Raw genomic sequence first — 14934 nt, 5'->3', positions numbered from 1 at the left:
AGAGTAGTTTGTCCTTGTTTAAAATGTTGTTTTGGAAAACGTGTTAGAGAAGATGAATTAGAAGGACATCTAGTATGTAATGGAATTGATCAAAGCTACACATGTTGGATAAGACATGGTGAGAAAAAAAAAGGAAACATTAATTTTGAGAATAGTTCTACATATGCTTCAACTGATTTCGATACAGATACATATGAGCCGGACCGAGTTGATGAGATTGCAAAAGCAGTTGAAGAAGATCTTCGAGATTGTCCTAAAATGTTTGAAAGTTTGTTGAGTGATGCAGAGAAAGAATTATATAATGGTTGTACTAAATTCACAAGACTGTCAGCGATATTAAAGTTGTACAACTTAAAAGCGAGTAATGGATGGTCTGATAAAAGCTTTACGGAATTATTAACACTCATAAAAGATATGTTGCCAGATGATAATGAACTTCCCAGTCGGACCTACGAGGCTAAACGGATTTTGTGTTCTATTGGAATGAGTTACGAAAGGATTCATGCGTGTCCTAACGATTGCATTTTATTTCGAAACGAATATGAACTACTTAAGGCGTGTCCGAAATGCAATGTCTCTCGATATAAGAAGAAAGAATCTACTCCAGCAAAAGTCGTGTGGTATTTTCCTATAATACCAAGATTTAGGCGCATGTATCGCAGTGAAGAAGATTCAAAACACTTGACATGGCATGCAGATGAAAGAATTAGAGATGGAATGTTTCGACACCCTGCAGATTCCCCACAATGGGCAAAAATTGATCACGAGTATCCTGAATTCGGGATAGAGTCAAGAAATCTAAGACTTGCACTTTCTACTGATGGAATGAATCCACATGGTCTTCAAAGCATCTCACATAGCACGTGGCCTGTGATTTTGGTAATATATAACCTACCTCCATGGTTATGTATGAAGCGTAAGTTTATGATGTTGTCTCTGTTAATTTCTGGACCCAAACAACCGGGGAATGATATCGACGTATACTTGACTCCTCTAATCGAAAATTTAAAAAGTATGTGGGAGACAGGTGTGGAAGTTTATGATGGGTATAAGAAAGAATGTTTCAATTTAAGGGTTATGTTGTTCGGCATAATTAATGATTTTCCAGCATATGGTAATTTATCAGGATATAGCATTAAAGGTCAGTGTGCATGTCCTATATGTGAAGAGAGTACAAATTGGATGCGGTTGAAACATTGTAAGAAGAATGTGTTTCTTGGACATCGTAGATTTTTACCTTATAGTCATCAGTATCGTGGGTGGAGAAATGCATTCAATGGAAAATCAGAGGAAGGTAAAGCTCCTTTAGCACCGACTGGATATCAAATACTTGAAAAAGTACAAGGTTTGACCAATAAATTTGGCAAACCTTTTGCGGGAGAGCTGGTGAAAACTGGGTGGAAGAAAAAGTCAATTTTCTTTGAATTGCCATATTGGAAGTCATTGTATGTAAGACATTTCCTCGATGTGATGCATATTGAAAAAAATGTATTTGAAAGTGTTATTGGTACGTTACTCAATGTTCCAGGAAAGTCTAAAGATGGCGTCAATGCAAGATTGGACTTGGTCGATATGGGAATAAGAAATGAACTGGCTCCAGTAAAGAAAGGAAATCGCACATATCTACCTCCAGCCGCTCATACTCTATCTAGAAAGGAAAAAATTGTTTTATGTAAATTTCTACACGAAGTTAAAGTTCCAGAAGGATACTCTTCGAACATTAAAAATTTGGTTTGTATGAAAGACCTCAAGTTAAAAGGTTTGAAGACCCATGATTGTCATATTATAATGGAGCATTTGCTACCAATAGGTATACGTTCCATTTTACCTGAAAAAGTTCGACTAGCCTTAACTAGATTATGTTTCTTCTTCAGGGAAATTTGTAGTAAAGTGATCGACCCTCAGAAATTACCGACATTGCAGAGGGAAATTGTTGTTACTTTGTGTGAGCTTGAAATGTATTTCCCACCATCGTTTTTTGATATAATGGTTCACCTTACTGTTCATCTGGTTAAGGAGACACAACTTTGTGGGCCAGCTTATATGAGATGGATGTATCCGATAGAACGATATATGAAAATATTAAAAGGGTACGTAAAAAGTAGAAGTCGACCAGAAGGTTGTATTGCTGAACGATACATTGTTGAAGAGGCTGCTGAATTTTGTACTGAATATCTGTCCAATGTTGAATCCATAGGGCTTCCCATGTCTCGTCATTCGGGAAGACTATCAGGAGAAGGGATAACTGGAAGGAGACTACTGACTATATCAAGGACAGAATGGGAGCAGGCACAATTGTATGTTCTGCACAATGATGATGAGGTTCAACCGTATGTTACAATACACATTGATCAGTTATCTCGTTTGAACATGAATAGGAATCAAAATTGGATAACTCGAGAGCACAATCGAAGTTTTGTAACATGGTTAAAAAATCACATAATGTCAAAATTTGATATAGACCCCGGATCAATTTCAAATAGATTGAGGTGGCTAGCAAATGGTCCGAGCTTACATGTCTTTTCTTACACTGGTTATGTTATTAACGGCTACACATTTTATACCAAAGAACAAGATGATCAGACCACTATGCAAAATAGTGGAGTCACTCTCGTAGCTGAAGCGATGCATGTCTCAAGTGCAAAAGACAAAAACCCAATATATGCAAATCTATCATATTTTGGGGTTATCGAGCGCATATGGGAGTTAGACTACACAATGTTTCGTGTTCCCATATTTGGTTGCAAGTGGGTCGATAATAATAATGGCGTTCGGATTGATGAGTCAGGATTCTTGCTTGTCGATTTTAATAGGGTGGGATACAAAGACGAGCCTTTTATTTTAGCGTCGCAAGCTCAACAAGTGTTTTATGTCACTGATCCTTCTAATGATAAATGGTCTGTTGTCCTATCGACCAATAAAATAAGTGATGATAACAATAATGATGAAGATGTTGGTAATGATCTTTTATTTGCAACATCACAACAACCACATGAAATTGATTCAACTGATGATGGTTTATATCTTAGAGATGATCATGATGAGGGAATTTGGATTAATCCATCGTTTCGTATTGTAAATGGACAAACAAATGTGAATGTCACCAGGAAAAGAAGAAGGGCATCTTAATGTATATATATGTTTAATTGTTTTATATAAGCTATGCATGTAATCTGAACTGTGTTATTGTAAATATGCATGTAATCTGAATTGAGTGTTTTATACTAAGTTCTGATTAATTTATTTTCTGATTAATTTATTTTCTGCTTATATTTAGCTTGATTTGAGTGTTTTATACCAAGTTCATGTAACAATGAGTGTTTTATATTTAGCTTGATTTACATGAACTGAACTGAATATAAATTAGTAATTTACATGAACTGAACTGAACTGAATAGAGAGATTCTCTTTTGCTCAGTGCATATATATATATAGATTCTTCAGAATACTCATTTCTAATAATTCATCATCTCCTAAAGTATTGTGATAAAGACAATGATAACAATATTTTTAATCCAATAAACAATGATAAAAATGTTTTTAATGTCATCCCAACCCAAATAAACCAAACACAAAAATAAAATAAAGAGACATTTTACAGCGCTTATCTTAAAAAGCGCTGTAAAAGATCCTTTTAAAAATAAAATAATGAGTGTTTTATACCTTTTACAGCGCTTTTCACACAAAGCGCTGTAAACGACTCTTTTGAAAGTGAGTAAAAAAGACATTTTACAGCGCTTATTTGACAAAGCGCTGTAAAAAAGCTTTAAAAATAATATTCATCAGACACCTAATTTCTTCAAACACCTTGTACGCATCATGGGAATCCAAAAAACATCAGACACAAACCCATTTCTTCAAACACCTTGTACGCATCATGGGAATCCAAAAAACATCAGACACAAACCCATTTCTTCAAACACCTTGTACGCATCATGGGAATCCCCAAAAACACCAGACACAAACCCATTTTTCGCAACATGGCAATGATCCTGAATACCAATTAAGTTTCGATTTAAGAAGGAAAGAGAATGTAAAGAGATAAAAAGGGTGTTGAGGTGGAGATTGAATTGTGAAAGAGTAAGCTTTGATGTTTGTGAAGAAGATGCATAAAAGGAGAAGAGTTTGGTGAAGAGGAAGGGATTTTTGTGGTGACCAGTTACTACTATGTGGGTTTTGCATGCATGTTGAGCTTGTTTAAAAAATAACATAACATAACAAAACACAAAAACAATAAGGCCTTTTACAGCGCTTATTTGGAAAAAGCGCTGTAAAAGAGCCTTTTAAAATTAACATAAAGAGACATTTTAGAGCGCTTATGTGGAAAAGCGCTGTAAAAGGCTTTAAAAAACATTCATATAACATAATAACACACGGAGGTCTTTTACAGCGCTTATTTGGGAAAAGCGCTGTAAAAGAGCCTCTTAAAATTAACATAAAGAGACATTTTAGAGCGCTTATGTGTAAAAGCGCTGTAAAAGGCATTCAAATAACATAATAACACACGGAGGTCTTTTACAGCGCTTATTTGAAAAAAGCGCTGTAAAAGAGCCTTTTAAAAATTTAACTAAAGAAGCCTTTTAGAGCGCTTATGTGTGAAAGCGCTGTAAAAGGCATTCATATAACATAATACAGACCCATAATATGAAATTATGGGTAGGCATTTTACAGCGCTTTTTCGAGAGAGCGCTGTAATATGCACACCCATATATGAAATTATGGGTGGCATATTACAGCGCTTTTTCGAGAAAGCGCTGTAATATGTACACCCATAACTCATATGACGGGGTGCATATTACAACGCTTTTTCGAGAAAGCGCTGTAATATGTACGCCCATATATGAAATTATGGGTGGGCATATTACAGCGCTTTTGTGAGAAAGCGCTGTAATATGCACACCCATAACTCATATGACGGGGTGCATATTACAGCGCTTTTTGTGAAGAAGCGCTGTAAAATGTGCATAACAAGCGCGCGTTGTATTTACATGTTTTATAGCGCTTTTATAAAAGCGCTGTTGTATCATTTACAGCGCTCGTTTCCACAGCGCTTATTTTTTTGAAAAAGCGCTGTAAATGGCTTAAAAAAAGCGCTGTAAAAGCCGTTTTTTCGCGTAGTGAACATAAATTAATTAATTGAGGTTAAATTAAGAAATAAATTTTGTAAAATTGGTGATAGATGTTATTTATTGTTACGATAATGATGATTATTATAGTGTTGTTCTCGGTTGCATTCAGATATTGATGTTTATACGTATTATTTAACTAAGTTTATTTTAATATGATCAAACGTGATTATGTGTCTAAGTGATTATTGTTATACGGTAATAAGTATATTGCATGAGATAATCTATCATGCACATTTTGCTTTCATTATGTGTTTGAATTATGATTTTCACTCGTACAACAAATCGAAATATATTGTAGTGATAGAAGCTAGCTTAAGTTCTCACAAATGGAAAATAAGATTTTTAGAATTTGAGGTCCTTGAATTATAATTTACATTAAACCCTAATCATGTAACTTTAAAGATCAAAGTTATTTTATAAAAGTTTATTTATGAGTTAAAGTTGTATTAATGTTGTCTTTTGTAACAATAATATATGGAAAGTATTTTATAATTTTTTTAGTTTTTTGCAAAAAAATTTACACTTTCGACATAATTTATTTAATAATGGGATATATGGTGTTACATTTTAATATTAGATAATAACTCAATTTTGTACGCTTTAATAATGAGAAAATTATAATATTATTATAAGTCTTGTGACAACAATAAAAATCACATGTAAAATAAATTTATACACTTATTGTATGAAAATAAAAATGAATAAAACATATAAAAATACTTGAATATATACATAATATGTTGTTTTAGTAAATTGCTCAACACGGGTCCTACGAGATCGCGATACGATCTCCATCTTCTTTCGCAACCACTCTCGAGAGACTTTCTCCCTCATCTTCATCGCTGCGCAAAAAATACCCTACCCGTTGTGCCCCAAATAGAGGAATGTCTAACTTTAGAAAGTGTTACCATGTATCCCATATTTTCCACAAACTACTTAATTTACTTTTTTTTTTTTATAATAAAAATAATTTTTTTTCTCATCCTACTAAATTTAATTTTTTCAGAATACAAATGTATTTTTGAAATTTCGAGCTTTGTGTATCTGAAAACTTTTTTCAAGTTTACCGTAACATAAATGTGTTTTGAAAAACTTGAGATTTTTTTTATGGAATACAATGGTGTTTCTGAAAATTCAAAATTTGTATTCTTGAAAACTTTTTTTAAGTTTTTCGAAATACAATTGTATCAAAATACATCATTTTTTTTAAGAAGGGGAAATTGGATTTTTATAATTTTTTTTTAAAAGGTAAAATTAAATTTTTTTTAATTAAAATATGAAATTAGGATTTGGGTATGGTACTATAGTACTCGTCCCCATACACGCGGTTAAAAAAAAATACATATACTCGTATCCGTACCTTTTTGGATATCAACTTTAATACTTGTATCTTTACCTTCTAGGTACCTAAGTTTTCGTACCCATACCCGTTATTCACGCTTTAACAAAAATAGATCCATAAATAAATTATATTGTTGTAATTAAATTTAAAAATTATTCAAATATCTGAAATCCAATTATAAAGTATTATAAACCAAAATATTTTTTAACTCAAAATATTTCAAATAAACACTCGTTACAATACACATTCAAAAATCCATCATAATACTTTATGAAGTTGCAAGTCTTAGGACAATATTATTTGAAATCGGTAAAAACAATTGATAGAAAGTTGCAAGTATAATTATAAAATTATAATTAATAAGACGTCGGTCTTAGTTATAAAGTCACAATTATTTACCTATTGTTCATAATCAAATTTTTAAAAAGTTAACAAACGTTTATGTTTTGAATATAAATATTATAATAGTTCAATGATATTAATGAATATTAAAAGTAAAACATAAAAGAAAACAATTACTTAAACTAAACACTAATATAATAAATAAATAATATATTTATACAAGTGCAAGCTAAAAGGTCCACTACATATCAAAAAATTTGTAAGTAAATAAATTCTTTATTAGAATATCAAATTAACGGAATTTTTGAAACAAATTATTTATTATAAATAAATATAAATATTAGAATATAAAATTAATGGAATTATTTTATTGAAGTAAATCAATTATTTCTTACATGAAACAAGTTATTTTATTGAAGTAAATTAATTATTTCTTATATGAAACAAATTATTTTCTTGTTAAACAAATTATTTATTATAAATAAATATAAATATTAGATTAAAAAATTAATAGAATTATTTTATTGAAGTAAATCAATTATTTTTTATATAAGTGTGTGGCGGGGTGAGTACTATAATACCCATACATACACTAATGTCTTTAATTTTGCAGCTAATTATCCACGTATTCGCGCCCATACCTATTATTTGATTTGTGAATCTGCATTGCGAGTTTTTCCCCAGTGAATATCTGAGTTGGGTGGGTACGGTTAAGTGAAGTGAGGAAGATATGGGATAAGTGAAGTGGCCCGGTTTCATAGTAGCACAGTAACCATAAAATATATATACTAGGGTTTTCTCTCTTCTCATTCATCATTTGAAAGCACTACAGTCCTTAATTATTGGATCAAAAGAGGCAATGCATCGTTTGAATTTCTATGCTTTGGGTCTTTTATTGCCCTGCCAATTGAAACCACCAACACACCCAGCATCCACTTGTGCAGTAAACACGGCAGAAACAAGGGAGAGTGGTTTGCTAACAATTAGCTTAGCTTCTAAAGGGTTGAAACAGGAGCAAATGAAATCTCTCTCTTCCATTGTTTTAGATCCATATCAACCAGTTCAGCAACAGTAGCATTATGATTCCCCTTTGTTCTTAGTTCTAGACAGCCTCTTCCAGCTTAACCAATGAATTTTCCTCTCCCTCTCCTTGGAGCCTTCACAAAATTTGATAGATGGCTTGCAGAAATGCATCTAAATACGAGCTCAATTGGCTACCTGATCTACCATGTTTGTAATTACTTTGAGACGTTCGTGTCTGACATAAAGTGCATGATACATTAGATAGTAACAAACTACATTGCTTTATGGAATCAAACAGGTTTTTAATTTAAAAAAACCGAACCGAATTGATTTTCAGTTCAAAAAACTGAATCGAACTATTTTATAAACTGGTGTATTAGTTTATTACTTTGAACCGAACCAAACCAGCTTAAGTTAGTTTTTTTTTTTGTTTATATAGACCAAGTTTTACATAATTACTTCCAATAAATTTTAAAAAATAAATTTGATTCAAGTTTTTTAAAATAAAAATCGATTCGGTTCAGTTTTTTTGAACTGAAAATCAGTTCAATTCGGTTTTTTTAAACTAAAAACCAATTCGGTTCAGTTCTAGTTTTAAAAAATCAGTTCAAAAACAGTTCGGTTCTCAATTTTTATAAATCAATTTAGTTCAAAAATTGTTCGGTTCAGTTCCAGTTTGGTTCAGATTTTGGTTTTTTCGAATATCCCTGATTGTAATATATTCCATTACTTAAAATTGGATACAATGAAATGGAATCTGAATCCATTCCATCCAAAACCGTTTGTTCTATTCCTCTCCAATATCAAAGTATGAGATAACACCATTTTTTATCCTATCGTAATAATATTCAATCAAATGAATCAATGGAATGCAAAATTCAATCTATTTCATTTCATCCAAACTATTTGATATCAAAATTCATGTTTCCAAATTGCAGTCTGCAATTCAAGGATATTGGCGGTCCACAGTTAGTGGTAAATTATCGTCACAACTAAGATTATCGAAAATCACAAACCAAGGACAACTATTGTCGCGGGTTGAAAGCCCGATAGCAACGTAACCACAATCAAATTTTAAAAACAGTCCTTTGTTGCAAATGTATCTGCAATATCATGATTTTTTATATCTCTGCGACCACAACACATTTGCAATCACAACCACATCATTCATACTCTCTACTATATCAACGACACCAACACAACCTACATTTAAACCATATAAACAAAACTAGCCTTAATTATTTTTAGTCAATATACTCTGACCACAGTGGTATATTTGAAATTTGAAATAGTGAAGACATTAATTCTATATTCGGTCCGATTTTGATTATTTTATTATTATTATTTTACTTAAATATACTTTAGTTATTTATTTTTTTACTTAATAATAATTTTGGTCTTTTATTTTATTTTATTAATTTTTATCATTTATCTTTTATAAATGACTTATTAGTCCTTATCACAATCAAGACAAAGCTATAAACTATGATGATTGGAATCACTTTAATCAATTGTCAATAAGTATCCACTATAATAATTGTTTCAAAAAACATCTATTTAACCTCATAAAAGAATTTTCTATATTTTTATCTCGTAATTGTTAAGGTTGCACATTTAATTATACGATGCACATTTAACATTAAATCTCAACAATATAATCATACATTTGTTTGAAAAGAGTATGATAAAAAAAAACTAATATTCATAATTTATAAAAAAATAAAAGATGAAAATTAAATAAAATGATAAATGACCAAAACGAATATTTAATCAATGATAAATGATTAAAATTATATTTAAATTTTAATTTTTGATAGACTTTGACCTTTATTGTAAAAAGAAATAGATATAGAATAAAATATATTATTATTATTATTATTATTATTATTATTATTATTATTATTATTATTATTATTAGCAGGTGGATGCTCCTCTCCCTAAAATTCTCCATTTGTTTAGATTATAGGATTTGATTAGGGTTGACAATGGGTAGAATTTGGGTAGGGTATTATAGTACACGTCTCCATACCTGCGATTTAAAAAAATACCCATAGGCTTGCCCGTACTCTCTCGGGTCTCAATTTTAATACTCGTACCATTACTCTTTGGGTATCTGTGTTCGTACTCATACCTGTTATCCACGCTTTAACTAAAAGAAATTGATAAATAAATGATATTATTGTGATTAAATTCAAAATTTATACAAATATTTTAAATCCAATCATAAAGTATTTTAAAACAAAATATTTTCTAACTTAAAATATTTCAAATGAACACTTCTTACAATACACATTCTAATATTCATAATAATATTTTATGAAGTTGTAAGTCCTACGACAATATTATTCGAAATTTGTAAAAACAATTGATAAGAAGTTGCAAGTATAATTATAAAGTCATGATTAATAAGACATAACTCATAGTTATAAAGTCTCAATTATTTACATATTCATCATAATCAAATCCTTAAAAAGTTTGCAAATATTTATCTTTCAATTATAAATATTGTAGTGGTACAATGATATTAATATATGTTAAAATATAAATAAATAAAAATTAATTAAACTAAATACTAATATAATAAATAAATAAATAAATAATATATTTATATAAATGCAGATACAAAACGAGGTGGAGGTGGGTACTATAGTACCCGCACCTGCATCCATATCCACTTAATTTAGCGGATACCTATTGAATTTGAGTCTAATTGCCATTTCAAGATTTGATAGTGAAAAAAATCTAATTAACTTATAAAGCATTATTATGTGGCCAAAAATAAGAGAGGATGAAGAGCATGAATTTACTATATAAAGCTTGACTTCAATGTACTACTTTTATTTTTATCAAATAATAACATATAGAGGTTGTGTAATAATATATATGCTCCTGATTTAAAGGAAAATTTCATTATCCTTAATAAATTTTCATAAATTTTTTTATTATAAAATTAAATATTACTAAAAATAGTAAGGTTCACTCTTAGATCATATTTGTTTAAGTAAACCATTAAATTGATCTCTAATTTTGTAAACCACTTTCAAATATAGATCCATGACTTTATTAATATTTTTAAATAATCTTTGTCTTTGTCAAATGTTTTAAAATTGGGTCTCTTTGTTAATCTTCATTACTTCACGACATTAATTGTTCTTATATGTCATATTAACTACCACTAATTATCAATTTAATCTCTATTTTTACTCAAACTCTACCAAAAAAAGCTTGTATCTTTACCAAAATTTTATCAAAATAGTTCCATAAAAATTCAAAAAAAACTCATAAAAAAACCTACATTCCAAATTATTTTATGGTAGTAACATCTAATTATGTCCATTAAAAATGTGGATTTTTTTAAAAACATAATGATTACATCTTCATAAATATATTTCGATTTTAGCATCAATTTGTGCAATCATAGCATTTGAAGAAATTCATCTCTTCACCGGAAACGATTAAAGCGTTTCTAGCAACCAATCCAAATTCACAACCAATCATTAAAGCCTTTCTCCACAAGGGAAGAAGGAAAATGGAAGGAGAAAGAAAATATCTAACATTGAACATTACTAGTTTTGTTTTTTTGCCAATTAATCTTGTGGGATCAAGTTTGATAGTAACATTTTTTTTCTGTCCTTCTTTGTATTTCAATTTCAAATTCATATCTCTCTTCCACCCTTCTCTCCTACCACAAATCCATCTTCATTTTCCACAAACCCTTGTTCACCAAAAATTCTCCCTTTTATTTTCTCTCCCAAATTCATCCAATAATCGATGTGTATGGACAAGCAATACAATTCGTCGAAGCAATCCATTTTGATAGTCACGTATTTGTTTGTTCTTTCTACACTTTTTGTGTTATCAATATTATCAACTCTTAAGAAGAAAAATGGTGAAGTAGATAATTAAAGAAAATGTGAGGAAGAATCCGCACAATTTAATTTGATATTTTTATTTTTAATAAAAATTTGAAGAGATAAGAACACACAAAACATAGGGGTTTGAATTGTATTTTTAAGATTTCAATTTTTTTTAAAACAAATGATAAAATAATAAATGAAATAAAGCAAAAGTAAGTACAAAGATAAAGAGAGGAAACACAAGCCAATTTATCTTAGTTTACCACTAACAAGGTATTTACGTACAATCCTTTCACTCTAAAGGATTTAATCTACCAATCACCAAAAGTATCACACGTCTCCTGAACACATACTAGTCAATATGACGTACTCAAGTCTACACAACCTTCTAGCTTAGTATAATCAAGTTGTTGAGGATAGCAGCCATACTAGGTCAAATTACAAATAGTGTTTAAGATTGTTTTCTAAATAACTATCACAAGAGAATGTTTACAAAATATACTCTCAATATGTATTTTAGGATTCCCAACACTTAGAGCTAATACAAGAATTATCACGAGTTACTATGTACGACGACAATAGGTTTTTTCTATTATGTATATTGCAATGAGGATCACAAGTTTTTTTTATAGAGATCCTTAAAGCTCATTAGGGTTTCTGACTGTTGCTATGATTGCATGAAATCATCATGTGAAATAATGAATTATATTGAACCTTTAGAGATCTTGAATCAACATTAAAAAAAATTAAATTCGTCTTCATAATTGATTAAGCGTATCTTGTTAGAAATGACAGGAAAACCAGAAGATGACATTTTCAGATGATGTCATGCATTTATTCAGTCAGATATCTTGAATCAGCCTTAAAACTTGTCTAAATAGGTCTTCAGAGTGTTGACTTGAAGATTTGACTAAACGATCAATTGGTTTACCAGGATTTTCATACGTAAAATCAATAGAGTGAGTTTGTAGTATCAGATTTAGTAGAGACGCACTAAGAGTGCATTTAACAGATTCGTTGGAGCATTGTCTTGATTTCCTTGTTTATGTTCTCTTTTTATTAGAGAATGCAACATAAAGACTTTAAAGTTCATAACAAAGATCGACACAATTAAATAAACTTATTAGCCCAATAAATTGTTCCCACAAAATAATTTTTATTTTCATCAAAACAACTAAAGGTCATTGTTCTTCAAACAAACTTTATTGTAATGAAATTAATTGTTAAAACAATATAATTTGATGATTTGTATTTTTCAGTTAGGAGAGTACTTTATGTTAAAGCCGCCCAAACAATTAAAAAACATGCAGCATTTTTTAACAAAACTGTTTAAAAAAAACGTATTTGGGCAAATGAAATAGAACATAAAGAATAATATTGCAAATCAAATTTTAAAATAAATAAAAAATTAAAAAACTTAAACATAAAATGAACTAAATTTAAAGTACTAAAGTTGTAATGAAATGTTTTTTTTTTATTTGGTCAAACTAGTTTTCATCATCTACTCAAACCTTTTTTTATGCTATTTTACGTATAATAATTTTCAAGAAAGTTTTGATCCTCCTTTTTGGTTTCCATTTGTTGTCTTATAAAAAATAAATTATGCAATTATTATTAGAGAAATCTTCTATTATCTATATAAAATAACAAACTACCACTAAAATTACTATTTTATTTGTTCTTTAACTCTCGACACATAGTTTTAAAATATACCCTTTTAGATATTTAATTTGGATTGAATTTAAGTATTGTCAAAAGCTACTCTAGTTAGGGGTAGGAATATAATAGATGGTTTCTTAAGGTCGATGGTGTGGCATATTTAAAGTCTAAGTTGGCTTGATTTGTTTAATAAAAAGGTTAGACTCAAGTCTTTTTTAAAGTCTATTAATTTAAATAAATCAGACTCAGACTTCTAAAAAAATTATTAGATATGATAGATCAACTTATATATATATATATATATATATATATATTTACTAATATTGTTATATATTGGTAATTTAGTATTTATTAAGTAAAAAAAGTATAACTTTTATCGGTTTGTCTTATGTTTATTATTTGACTAGTTTTTCTTATACATATAGGCCTAGGTTAGCCTATTTGAAAAAAATATAAAATGTATTATTTAAATATTTTAATGTAAAATAAATTTTTAAATAAGTTTTTAAGTTTGATTAGACTTTTATAAAAGGTCAGATTAGTCAAACAAAAAGCTTAGGATAGATCATAGGTCAGATTCAAACTTAAAAAATTTATCGTAAACTATATTAAGACCTTTTAAAGTCTGTTATTGCTTAACATATTCTCACCCTTAACTGCAACCATACATCCGATAAGCTCAAGACCATCCAATAAAAAGTGATCTGTCCAAATTTCAAACTCAAAATTTATTTAAGCGAGACATATGTATAATAGTGAATGCAGCATTTAGTTGTCAATAATCCTATTGATAAAAAAAAGTTATTTCTTAATTGAAGTATCATGAATTGTTAATGGAGTCTTTACTGAGAAAATATATATTAATGTACAAACCATAAAAGAGACAATAGTTGTCACTGTTCCACAAAATAATATTTTTAAAACCTAAACTAGATGGATACAAAATAGTATTACCAAATTTAAACATTTAATATGAAACATCTTTAAATAATTTATAACAAATTTCAATAATTTTACTTAAATCCTAAATATATTTTATAAAAAATGGATAGATATATTAATTCTATATTTTCTACTTTAATATTAATAACTTGTGCAATCATATGAATGCACGTATATTTTACTAATTTAAATTAACATTCAACACATATTGTTTATGGCTATTTTGTCCTCACTTTTAGTTAATACCAACATCAAGTTACCGAGTCATAACACTTGGCATAGAGTTAAGATCAAAATGTGATGTAAATAAATTATTATTAAATTAATAAATATAATGGTAAAATATATACAAATGTCATAAATCTTACGAAAATTATAAAATTTAAGTGTTTGAAATAATCATGTATCTAGATATGTAACAGTAACGATGTTAAAATCATTGATTAAATTTACATTGAATTAAATGAGATTTGTCTATCTATACTAAATGAAGATCGCAACAAGACAAGAAACTAAAACAATATCTCGAGCAAAATAAAATAAAAAAGTATTAAAGTGAAGATATTACAAAAGAAAAACTAAATATGTATCCAAATTATTTATTGAGAAAAAAGGACATGCATATTTAATATATGTGAAT

This window comes from Cicer arietinum, chromosome 5, assembly GCF_000331145.2.
Source record: "Cicer arietinum cultivar CDC Frontier isolate Library 1 chromosome 5, Cicar.CDCFrontier_v2.0, whole genome shotgun sequence".
In the NCBI taxonomy this organism is placed as follows: domain Eukaryota; kingdom Viridiplantae; phylum Streptophyta; class Magnoliopsida; order Fabales; family Fabaceae; genus Cicer; species Cicer arietinum.
The sequence above is the reverse complement of the archived record's forward strand: the minus strand, read 5'-3'. Positions refer to the sequence as shown.